A 13,268-nucleotide genomic window follows, 5' to 3' on the forward strand; every position below is an offset into this window, starting at 1 on the left:
ACTTTGTGCTTTTTGGATTTTTATTATAGGTCTTTTTAGTGTATTTACTTATTAAATTTTTCTATATCTGACTGTGGATTTTCATGGATGAATTCAATAATTGTGGTTTTTTTTCTCTAAATTATATATGTATATATCTTTTACTCTTTTACTTGTTTCAGTCATTTGACTGCAGCCATGCTGGAGCACCGCCTTTAGTCGAGCAAATTGACCCCAGGACTTATTTTTTTGTAAGCCTAATACTTATTCTATCGCTCTCTTATGCCAAACTGCATTATATATGTGTGCATGTGTGTGCATGCATGCGTGCGTGTGTGCATGTGTGTATGTATGTGTGTGTGTGTGTGTGTGTATGTGTGTGTGTGTGTGTGTGTGTGTGTGTGTGTGTGCATGTTTCAGGATGAAGTGCTGGCTGATTATAGAGTGATAATAAGAAAGAGAGATGACAAAAGAATAAATGATTGTCTTATGTACTTCATTACGTTACGGCTGTTTCTGCTTTTAGTTACAGAGGACTTTTAGTTGAGTGCCTGAATAACACCTTATAGCTTCATCAGAACCTCAAATATGAAGTGGAATTTATTTGGAAAAGAATGACAAAGTCAATACAGATATACATAAGAAAAGTGTGTAGAACAGCTTATCTTCCTGTCTCCTGTCTTTCATCTATGTTTGTGGCCCAAGGCTTTCACTCCACATGCCAGTTCAACTTAACTTGTCCTTATTACTCAAAAGACACCTGTTCTTAGTCTCTAGTTGTTTGTATTTGTAATCACGTAACATTTTCTCCATTTTCTCGTTTTTTTTTGTGTCTGTGTTGTCATACACATTCACTTACTTTCTTTCAAAAATTTAATGCTCTGAGCTTAGATTTTTGGGGTCAACCAATTTTGAACAGTCTCAAGTGTAACAGGCCAAAACTGTAAACATAATTGGAAACTTGACTGATGAAGAGAAGGCCACGAATGATCTGTCCTGGTTTTTCCTGTCCATCTTTGTATCGTCTATCAGTCTGTATGTTTTTATTGTCGTCTGTTACATTCTTATTCTGTTTTGGGGATTAATATATATATACGCGCACACACATACATACATATATACATATATATATATACATACATACATACATACATACATACATACATACACGTGTGTGTGAATATATATACATATATGCATACACACACACACACACACACACACACACACACATATATATGCATATATATACATGTATATGCATATATATGTATAAATATACACACACACATATATTTACATATGTATACACAACTTCATCCTCACATAGATAAATGCCTACATTTATATTAAACATTTACAGACATAAATATACTCGTACACAAACATAAACCTATACATATATGCACCCTCATACAGGCATATATACACACTCTCCGCATACATGAATATACATATATGTACATATGTATAGTGGTACATATACATACATATATATATATATATATATATATATATATATATACACATGTACACCCTCCTATCAATCAACACACGTACAACCGCAGATATACAAGTGTATGTACATAGATATACATATAAAGGAAGGAGACACGTGCATATCAGTTGCTCTTATGCACCAGATACAGTCTTACACTCATACATGCATACACATATACACATACATACACATTTACTATGTATTTAAATATACATTTACTCACATGCGCATACAATCACACAAATTAAAAAGGGAAAAAATGAAAAAAATATAGATAAAACAATAATAAATGTCATGACATAAGGAAGGCTTACACAGGAACATGATAAAAACAAACAGGTTTCCAAACATCTGCATAAACATGTCCAGTTAGAGAAATTTTGCTTCAGCAAATTCCATCGAGCTGATGCAAACATGGAAATGGGAACATAAAAATATGATATAAATATGTGTGTGTGTGTGTGTGTGTGTGTGTGTGTGTGTGTGTATATATATATACATTTATTCATATATATATATGCATACTCACACACACACACTTATCTATCTATCTATCTATATATATATATATATATATATATATATATATATATATATATATATATATATATATATATATATATATATATATATACACACACACATATATATATACATATATATATATACACACACACATCCTTACATATGTAAATATTGATAGACAGATATATACAGGGGTTGGACAAAATAATGGAAACACCTAACATCATAATTTTGAAATATCTATAAAACCGTCAAAAGCTTGTTTATTTTTATGTTTTTTGATTTATTATTAGTGTTGCTTAATATGTTTTGCTAAAATTGCTTTTTCTTTTCAGATATCATCAGAAAAAGTTAATTAAAATTCATTAAAATGACAGATCTATTGGACTTTCAAAGAAGACAAATTGTTGGTGCTTGATTGGCAGGTGCTAGCATAATGAAAACAGCTGAAATATTTGGTGTATCAAGAAGTACTGTCTCAAAAGTAATGACAGCTTTTGAGAAAGAGGGAAAAACCTCCTCATTAAAACAGAGCTCTGGAAGAAAACCAAAACTGTCAGATCGGGACCGTCAGACTCTTATACAAATTGTTAGATAGGATCACAAAAGTTCAGCTTCCAAAATTACTGCGGAGCTTAATGACCACCTCGAGAACCCAGTTTCCACAAAAACTGTTTGCTGGGAGCTGCACAAAGCTGCATTTCATGGGAGGGCTGCAATCAGAAAACCACTACTTTCAAAAACAAACGTTGCAAAGAGTTTAGAGTGGAGTAAAAACCTACAGAATTTGTCCCTAGAGCAGTGGAAGAATGTTATTTTCTCAGATGATTTATCCTTTACCTTATTTCCAACCACCACCCAAGTATATGTGTGGAGACAGCCTAAAGAAGCATTTGACCCAGATTGCCTTTTTCCAACTGTTAAACATGGAGGAGGATCTGTGATGATCTGGGAGGCTATATCTTGGAAATCTGCCAGCCCAAAGGTTTCCCTTCATGGCAGAATTAATAGTTAAGACCATTTAAGCATTTTATCTGATCAAATTCATCCTATGGTTGCAGAACTGTTTCCAAAGGGAAATACAATCTTTCAGGATGATAATGCACCAATTCACACAGCTAAAGTTGTTACTGAATGGCAGGAGGAACATTCTAGTTGAATCTGGCCACCACAGTCCCCAGATCTCAATATTATTGAACATTTATGGTGCAGTTTAGAAAAACAAGTAATGAGTTGATATCCTCCACCATCATCACTACAAGAACTGGAGACTGTTTTAGCTGAGGAATGGATGAAAATTCCTTTGGAAACAATTCAAACTTTGTATGAGTCCATGCCTCATAGAATTGAAGCTGTAATTACTGCCAAAGATAGATAGATAGCTAGATAGATAGATAAACAGATAGATAGATAGAAAGATAGATATACAGATAGATAGATAGATAGATAGATAGATAGATAGATAGATAGATAGATAGATAGATAGGAAGGTATATAAATATAGATAAATAGATAAATAGATAGATAGATAGATAGATAGATAGATAGATAGATAGACAGACAGACAGATAGATAGATAGATAGATAGATAGACAGACAGATAGATAGAAAGATAGATAGAAAGATAGATAGATAGATAGATAGATAGATAGATAGATAGATAGATAGATAGATACGTTAAATTTTTAAAAATTAAGCAGATATATCCATATTTACTTTGCTTGTACATAGACATATACATGAATGTATCCTGTTCTGATGTAAATCCTGCTTTCATAGAACACAAGATGTTCACACTTCAACGTGATACTACCATAATGACTGAAATGATTAGTGGTGCTGCTTTTTATCACACGCACACACACACACTCACTCACACACACACAGGCAATAGGGATGATAATAATTATAATACACTTCCGCATCCACACACATACTAAGCCAATGTATGAATACAGAAGTACATAAATGTGTTTATGAGTGTGTGTGAGTGTGTGTGTGTGTGTGTGTGTGTGCATGTGCGTTGTGTGGGAATGGAGAAAGAAGTAGACAAATATGAATGTTTATCTACGTATGAGAGTGTGTATGTGTGCGTGTGTGTGCTTGTGTGTGTGTAAGTGTGTGTGTTGTGTGTGGTTCTACACAGTCGTAGATGTTATACTATAGCTTTTGACTTACATAAATATGAGAATACACTCATATTTATGTATCTAGACTCATGAGTCTAGACTCATATTTATGTATTATCTATCTATCCCTCTATCTATCAAGATATCACATGGTGGAGTTGTGTTTTTAACACAAGGATTATATGTATGTATGCATGTATGTATATGTATACATGTATTTATGCCTGTATGTATACATGTGTAAGTATATGTCTGTATGCATGTATATATATGTCTGTATGCATGTTTGTATATGTCTGTATGCATGTATGTATATGTATGTATGCATGTATGTATATGTATGTATATGTCTGTATGCATATATGTATATGTCTGTATGCATATATGTATATATGTATGTATGCATATATGTATATATGTATGTATGCATGTATGTATATATGTATGTATGCATGTATGTATATATGTATGTATGCATGTATGTATGTATGTATGTATGTATGTATATGTATGTATATGCATGTGTATGTCTGTATGTATGTATATGTATGTATGTATATGTATGTATGCATGTATGTATATGTATGTATGTATGCATGTATGTATATGTATGTATGCATGTATGTATATGTCTGTATGCATGTATATGTATGTGTGCATGTATGTATATGTCTGTATGAATGTACGTATATGTATGTATGCATGTATGTATATGTATGTATGCACGTATGTATAAGTCTGTATGCATGTATGTATATGTCTGTATGCATATATATATATGTCTGTATGCATGTATGTATATGTCTGTATGCATGTAGGTATATGTATGTATGTATGCATGTATGTATATGTATGTATGTATGCATGTATGTATATGTATGTATGCATGTATGTATATATATGTATGCATGTATCAAGCCCATGTATCGAGCAAATCGACCCCAGGACTTATTTTTTGTATGCCTAGAACTTCTTCTAATGGTCTCTTTTGCCAAACTGCTAAGTTACAGGGACGTAAACGCTCCGTCAGTTGTCATGCAATGTTGAGGGGACAAACACATACACACAAACTGCACACACACACACACACACACACACACACACACACACACACACACACACACAAATACACACACATGTATATATATACTAGCACTATAGCCTGGCTTCGCACGGGATGAAGTTAAAATTACCTGAGTAAAAGCATCAACTGAGGCAAATTTGGTACACGGACGCAAGATTTGTAAGAGGAATAGAGAGGCCTATCTTCTCCCGCAGAGATGTGAGAGTCAGATCTCTCCTTTTGAAAATATGAACAGTTTTGTAACATTGTTTACAAAATAATAGCTGATCGTTTGCGAAGGAGCGTGTCTACTCGCTATGAATAGAGCAACGGATTCAGCAAATTTGGAGAAACGGAAAATATCATTTATATTGTGTATCACTCACTAAAAAGACGAAATTTTAAAAATCTGTTGTCGTTCTCTCTCTCTCTCTCTCCCCCTCTCTCTCCTCTCTATCTCTCTGTCTCCCCTCTATCTCTCTGTCTCCCCCCTCTCTCCTCCTCTCTCTCCCTCTCCCCCCTCTCTCTTTTTACGCCGTCGCTAGAAGGGGACTTAAGTCATGTTTGCAAATGCTCGGACTTGAAAATTGTTAGAAGTTATGGTTTAGAATTATTTTTAAGGCAAAAATTCACCTGTTAGGAAGGAAGAAAAAATAATAAATGGCCGATTCCGGGCATTTTCGACAATGAGGAATCCATTGGCGCGACTGCCAAATTGCTATCTTGTAAGGTGTGGATTTCTATAGATTCAACACACACACACACACTCACAAACTCAGTTTTACAATATGTACTGATATACGACAGGCTTCCTTCAGTTTCCAACTACCAAATCCACTCACAAGGCTTTGGTCAGCCCGAGGCTATATAGTAGAAGATGCTTGCTAAGGTGCCACACAGTGTACCTGAGCCTGGAACCATGTGGTTGGTAAGCAAGCTACTTATTTCATTTGATTTGCCATAAAGGCAGTACACAGAGTAGCTGCGGGCTAGACGAACACATTAATGAGATGAAATGGATGATAAATATGATGGTATAATGAGAGAAGGCAAAAGCCGCCCGCCGAACTTTGCTTCTCTATAACACTGTTCTTTTAAAATTAAATTTTCACATTGAGGCTATGAACCTCGTACATAAAAAGTCATAAATTAAGGCATTTGCCTCTTACGATTTTTCATTACACAATATGAGGCACTCGTCCTCTTAGGTTTTTTTCGCCCGATATATTCATCCCTTCTCTCAAGCACCACGATGGGTCTGGGTCGGTCCACTTTGCAATACTGGATTCGTCGATGGGGAAGGAATTCACCACCGTACTTATGACACTATCCAACACGACCTCTGCAGTCACTTGCGGAGGCCAGTCCGGATCCTTAGTACAGGTGAGGATTCCCTCCCCCCGACGCTTCCTTTTATTCACAAATTTCTGCAGGGCCCCTCCCTTTCGGAATAAGATTAGCCAATCCTTTTCCTCACAGGGTGAGCCCACAGCTTCTACTGTCGGCGGCACAATTCCCGCCGACATGCTTTCCTCCGTTGGTAGCACAATTCCCACCAACGGAGTGCCGAGACACACCGGCGGTGCACTATCGAGCGCCGGCCGTGACCCGTTCTTTTTCTTTGGGGCCACTGGAGTAGGGTGCAATTCTGCCTTTGCCGGAAGGTTCTCCTCCTCCCCTACGATTTTGGTGGGCAACCATTGTTGCCCACCTTCCTTTTGTTTCCTTTTTTCGAGGAGGTTTCCACCGCCTCGACTTCCTCCGTCTCTCCCTCCCCTGGAGGAGCGGGGGAAACAATATTTATTAACTGTTCCAGGACCTTACTCTGGTCCTGGGGACAGTCTTTCTTGATGTGGCCGGGCTTCAGACACCGGTGACACTTGGGTTGACGTCCCTCAAGAATTACCGGATATCTGTGCCCAGCCATCCTCAAAAAATCTGGGAATACCAGATCTTTGGCTGATTGGGTCCACAGGGTCAAAACCGCTTTTGACCCCACCCAATCCGCTGTAGATAGAATTTTCACGTTTAAGAGCTTGGCTCCGCTGCCACCCAGACCCCGTCTGATAGTATCCTCTGTCCAATCAGGTTCTATGCCTGGTGGCAGCCCACAGACCCAAGCTATAGTTAATTTTTCCCCACAATATGTGGGCAGAAACAAAATTTCTTTGCCCTCAATGGGCCCACTCACAAATTTGCGAGCTTCACTCGCGGAGTCAAAAAGCAACCACACAGTTGCATATTTGACTCCCCTTGAAATATGCTTAAAGTTGGCATTCAAATTTTTTAGTTCATTTTCGATAGTAGTTCGAGGAAAGACAGTGACGCTATCCAACATCTTTGAGTAGGTTCGGAGCGTCACTGTTCTTTCCTCCAGTTCTTCCAACCACTGCTTGGGTGGGCACAATTCCCACTCCAAGACAGTGTTGCACTTTTTTGCCATGCCTGCAGAAAAGAAAGTCTAAGAAGTCCAAAAAAAGTTCACTAAAAGGTTCAACAAAAAAAAGGTTCAACTGAAAAGTTCACAAAAAAAAACTAAATACAAAAAGAACAAAAAGATAGAGCAGAGAAAAAGAAGGAAGGAAGACAGTTCAAGTCACAGCAACAAAATTCCGGCCACCTAGTAATCCTGGCCTACAGGTATTCCAATAAAGGTCCTCCAAAAAGGTATTCCTGTAAAGGTACTCCAAAAGGTAATCCAGGTCCACAGCAGCAGGAACAAAAGATCCTTCACAAAGAATTTTTCAAAAGTTTTTCGGAGGCGAGATACGCCCCCAAAAACAACAGTTCTCGCAATTAAGTGAAACACAAAAAGTTTTTCACAAAAAATTCTCAGTTCGCCGTTATGGTGACTCGAACACGCCTACCAATAACGACGAACGAGAAACACAATTTTGTTCACAAAAATTAGCAACAACTTAAAGTCGCCGAAAGTAAACGAAACTGCTCTAGAACTGGCGAATCTAATGAAAAAAGAAACACAATAAATTACACACAGCTCAAAAACCAATTCCGCCCACCTCGGTCGACTTCGCTCAAAGTTTTTTTCGTCTCAAAGCCAAAACAAAAATTTTCGCTACTGTAGGCAAGCAAACCCGCCTCCCACAGACAGCGAATACAAAATTTGTTCGTACAATGAACACACAAAAAACTCGCCAAGCGAAGATGCCACACTGCTGGACAACAATTTACTGAAAAAAAAATAATTACAAGCAATAAATTGCTGCCCATCTGAGCAACAAAAACGACTTACCCCGGCGAATTCTTCAAGTTTTTCTTTTTTTTTTGGACAGGGCCGAAACTCATGTCCACCTCGGCTAACGGCAAGCAGCAAGTCTGACGCACAAGTGCGGTGAGCAAAGCTAGTTACCACACAGCCACTCCTGCACTTATGTCAATATATCAGGTCATCTCATAAGTTCTGTCCGAATTTTGAATAAAGAAAACAAGTGATCAAATGTTATATTTAATTGAAATTTAATCATCAATGTACTTTCCTTGATTTGGTTTCAAAGCAAAGAACTCTGAAATATCAGTTTCGACCTCCCCCTGGCTTGCAAAAGTTATGTCCCCCAAATGATTTTGTAAACTACGAAACAAATGGTAGTCTGAAGGAGCAAGGTCGGGAGAATAAGGTGGATGAGGAATTTTTTCTCAACCAAGCTCTTCGATCTTCTGTGATGTGATCTTTGTAGTGTGGGGTCACGCATTGTCCTGATGAAACATCACTTCTTTTCGATTCACTAAAGCGGGTCGTTTTTTCTTCAAAGCTTGGTTCAAACGTTCTAATTGCTGACAGTAGACTTGAGCATTGATTGTTGCATTAGGTAGTAACAATTCAAAGTGAATTACTCCTTTCCAATCCCACCAGATAGAGAGAACCTTTTTCCCATGAAGTTCCCTTCTCGGTTGTGGTTGAGCTTTTTCCCTTTTACCAAGCCACTGTTTACGGCGTTTAATATTTTGATAGAAGATCCATTTTTCGTCACCAGTCACAAGTCTATTCAAAAAGGGTGAAATGAGTTCGTGAAAATGGAGAGAAGAGCAGATGTCAACTCGGGATTTGCGGTTGCTTTCAGACAATTCATGAGGCACCCATTTTCCAAGTTTAGGAACCTTTCCAAGTTGTTGAAGATGACGATGAACAGTTGTATGTTTTGAACTAAGCTTTATTGCCAATTCTTCAACCGATGATGCAGGATTTTCTCCATATAATGCCCCAAGGAGCTTATCCTCAAACTCAACTGGACATTCTGTTCGATCTTCATCCTCAAGGCTGAAATCTCCACTTCTGAATTTTGCAAACCATCTTCTGCAAGTTCTTTCATTCAAGCCTTCTTTCCCATAAACTGAGTGTATGTTTCGAGTCGCTTCGGCTGCAGAGTTTCCTTTTTTGTACTCATAAAGCATTATGTGTCTCAAATGCTCTTTGGATACTTCCATGTTAGAAAGGGTTTTAATCAAAGAAATTCAAAGAAATTTTAATTCTATTATTCTGTAAAATAATATCTAATTAGTTTAAATGTTCACAAATGCATAAAAATAATTTTTAATTCCATTAGACATTCTAAAATACTATTAAATTTCATTCAATTTTTAAAAAGGTAAAATCGGACAGAACTTCTGGGATGACCTGATATAAATTTTAGAAGGTGGCAAGCTGGCAGAAACACGTCGGGCGAAACGCTTGGCGGCATTTCATCTGTCTTTATGTTCTGAGTTCAAATTCCGCCGAGGTTGACTTTGTCTTTCCTCCTTTCGGGGTCGATAAATTAAGTACCAGTTGTGTACTGGCTCGATTTAATCGATTGTCTCCCTCCCCCCAAATTTCGGGCCTTGTGCCTTGAGTGGAAAAGAAAAGAATATATAGACTTTAGAATGAGTTAGTTGTAATGCTGCTTGTGCAGTCCTGTCAAATCTCTGTCTGAGCCTTCTCTCGTACATCAGTGTGACTCTCTATCTGCACTTAGGTGACCTTCTCTCTCTGTTACCCTCTCTGCTTGCCTTGCTCTTTGGTGGGCTGCTCTGTCTGCAGTTAGGCAAACTTCTCCCTCTGTAGCCGTCTCCTGGTGAAAATTTTTAAAATGGTAAATAATTTTATTTGTGAGTAACCACTGAAACATATGAGTTTAAAGATTTGTTTCTTTTGATCATGCTTAAATGGGTAGTATAGGATGAGGAACCTGGGAGGTGTGTGTCATAGGATGGTGACATGGAATGGTTGAGATGGAGTGAGTGACTTGGGGTGGGTGACATGGGATGGATGACATGGAGTGAGTGACTTGAGACGGGTGACATGGGATAGGTGACATGGGGATGGTGCTTAGGTACTTCAGAAAGCAGTGCTTTTTTCTGAATTTATAAATGAAAGTGATAATTGTACACAAAACTTGTAAGGTTATACAGTAGGATAATCAAAATCCAGTTTATTTAAATTCTTTACCCACTTTAGTTGATTAAACTTTGAAAAAAATCAATCTTTGCATGAGCATGGCATAACTGTGAATGCTTTTGCTGCATTTGTCATATACCAGCCTTCCCCATTACAATATACTGGCCTTCCTCATTACAATATACCAGCCTTCCCCATTACAATATACTGGCCTTCCCCATTACAATATACCAGCCTTCCCCATTACAATATACCTACTTCTTTTCCGGATTTATCTTTTCTACAAACGATATATATATATATATATATATATATATTGAAGGATTGACCCTGAGATTTGTTAATTGAAATACCAAAACTTAGTTTGACTGGAAACTGAAGCGTCATAAATAGAAATGGAACATCTGTAGGTATGAGACGAAATTTTGGAAATAAAAACATTTTCTTCTTTGTGACTACTTGTCCTGATTGTTACCTGTAGGACATGAGGAATTAACGATTAAACGAGTTCCATAACACAGGCGAGGTGGGTCAAGATTCCTAAGCAACATAATGGGAACACCCAGCTTTTATGTCAAGTTACGAGGTGACAAGCCAGTGGGTTTAAGTGTGTTCAGAAATTGAATAGAGTATCGAACAGCCTGGTTTTGATTGACTGTTGTATGAATTGATGGAAAAGTCATTTCTGATGTATTTGTTACCACATAGCCAGTTTACGTTAGTGTAATTGACAGATAAATTAGGAAATACTTTATTCATAAGAGAAAGTACTATTTGACCACATGTAATTTCATGTAGCTGATGTCTTGGGTTGAATGTTAATATCCCATTACCAATGTTAAGAAGCTCCCCTGAGAATTCACCTGCTGTATGATCACCTTGTAGAAGTACTCTCATGTTGTTTGTAAGATGAAGTTTTTTCACATAACTCCAAAGATATGATTTTTTAAAAACATAATAAAAATAAAAATTATCACACATACACTCTCTCACACACACACACACACACACACACATACACACACACACACACACACACATACACATACACTCTCAACATACATAACTAAAACACACACACACACAGACATAGATTCATGCACACCTCAAGGAAACACTCTCTCTTTCTCTCTCTGAATATGTAACACTTTAACTGTATCTCTCTTTGTATAACAGCCTATCTCTCTCCCCCTGTGTGTCTCTCTCTCTTTCTTTCTTTACATGTGTGTGTGTGTGTGTGTGTGTGTGTCAGTCGTCTCAAAAATGCATGTATACTGACAGACACACATACTTGACATTCAACTCATATGTATATGTATGCTTAGCTATATGTGTGCGTGTTTAATTCTCTGAGGTCCAATGTATGTAACAAACGTGCAAACACGCACCTACAGACACATTCACAGTCATACACACATATGTATATGTATGTGTAGATGTGTGTGTGTGTGTGTGTGTTTGTGTGTGTGTTTAAATTCTCTGAGGCCTAATGTACATAAATGTGCAAACACACACTCACAGACACATACATACTCATGGACAAAATGTGACATTTTCCTCGTCGTTGCTGTGGTATAAAATGTCCTTTACTATAATTGACTATAAATAAAGATCATTTTAGATAAAATATTATATCGTTTTAATCCAAATGAAAATAAAAATTACATGTTGACACTCGCAGGGTCTAATACTGTTACCTTGTAAAATTTGATTTGACTTGGTCAAGCTGTTTGAAAGTGCATAGGAAACAGATAGACATATATATATATATATATATATATATATATATATATATATATATATATATATAGGCGCAGGAGTGGCTGTGTGGTAAGTAGCTCGCTTACCAACCACATGGTTCCGGGTTCATTCCCACTGCGTGGCACCTTGGACAAGTGTCTTTCACTATAGCCTCGGACCGACCAAAGCCTTGTGAGTGGATTTGGTAGACGGAAACTGAAAGAAGCCCGTCGTATATATGTATATATATATATGTTTGTGTGTCTGTGTTTGTCTCCCTAACGTCGCTTGACAACCGATGGTGGTGTGTTTATGTCCCCGTAACTTAGCGGTTCGGCAAAAGAGACCGATAGAATAAGTACTAGGCATCCAAAGAATAAGTCTTGGGGTCGATTTGCTCGACTAGGGGTCGATTTGCTCGACTAAAGGTGGTGCAGTCAAATGACTGAAACAAGTAAAAAAGTAAAAGAGTATATATACACAGCCCTATACACACACAGACACAGACACACACACACACACACACACCCATATATACGCGCACGCCTACATACACAGCCGCATACACATGCACACACATACACACACGCACACACACCTCACACACACACACACACACACACACGCATACACAACACATATACACATATACACACATGCACACACGCACACACACCTCTCACATACACAATACTCACTCACATACACAACACACACGCACGCACGAAAACATACACAATATACACATACACGCACGCACAAAAAATATACACACACGCGCACGGACACACACATACAGACACATATAAACACACACGCGCATACACACACACACACCCGTACCTAACACTCACAATCCCACACACACGCATATCCACACACATACACACACACGTGCACACACACTTCTCACCAACACTACACACTCACACAGACACG

At 37.7% G+C, this 13,268-nt stretch overlaps 1 protein-coding gene across 2 annotated transcripts in view; it reads right to left on the reverse strand.

Annotated features, from left to right (window-relative positions):
* Positions 1-5,577, reverse strand: part of LOC106881993 (uncharacterized) — a 24,566-nt gene extending 18,989 nt beyond the window's left edge. Inside the window, exon 1 of one of the 2 annotated variants that reach the window (XM_089342368.1) lies at positions 5,328-5,577. The gene's annotated coding sequence lies outside the window, so the exon portion shown is untranslated. Of the gene's footprint in view, positions 1-3,721; positions 3,881-5,327 lie in introns of those variants that run through there. The other variant, XM_089342367.1, reaches the window with a different exon arrangement.
* Between the last annotated feature and the right edge of the window lie 7,691 nt (positions 5,578-13,268).

Source organism: Octopus bimaculoides, chromosome 26 (assembly GCF_046866305.1).
Source record: "Octopus bimaculoides isolate indiv1 chromosome 26, ASM4686630v1, whole genome shotgun sequence".
Lineage (NCBI taxonomy): Eukaryota > Metazoa > Mollusca > Cephalopoda > Octopoda > Octopodidae > Octopus > Octopus bimaculoides.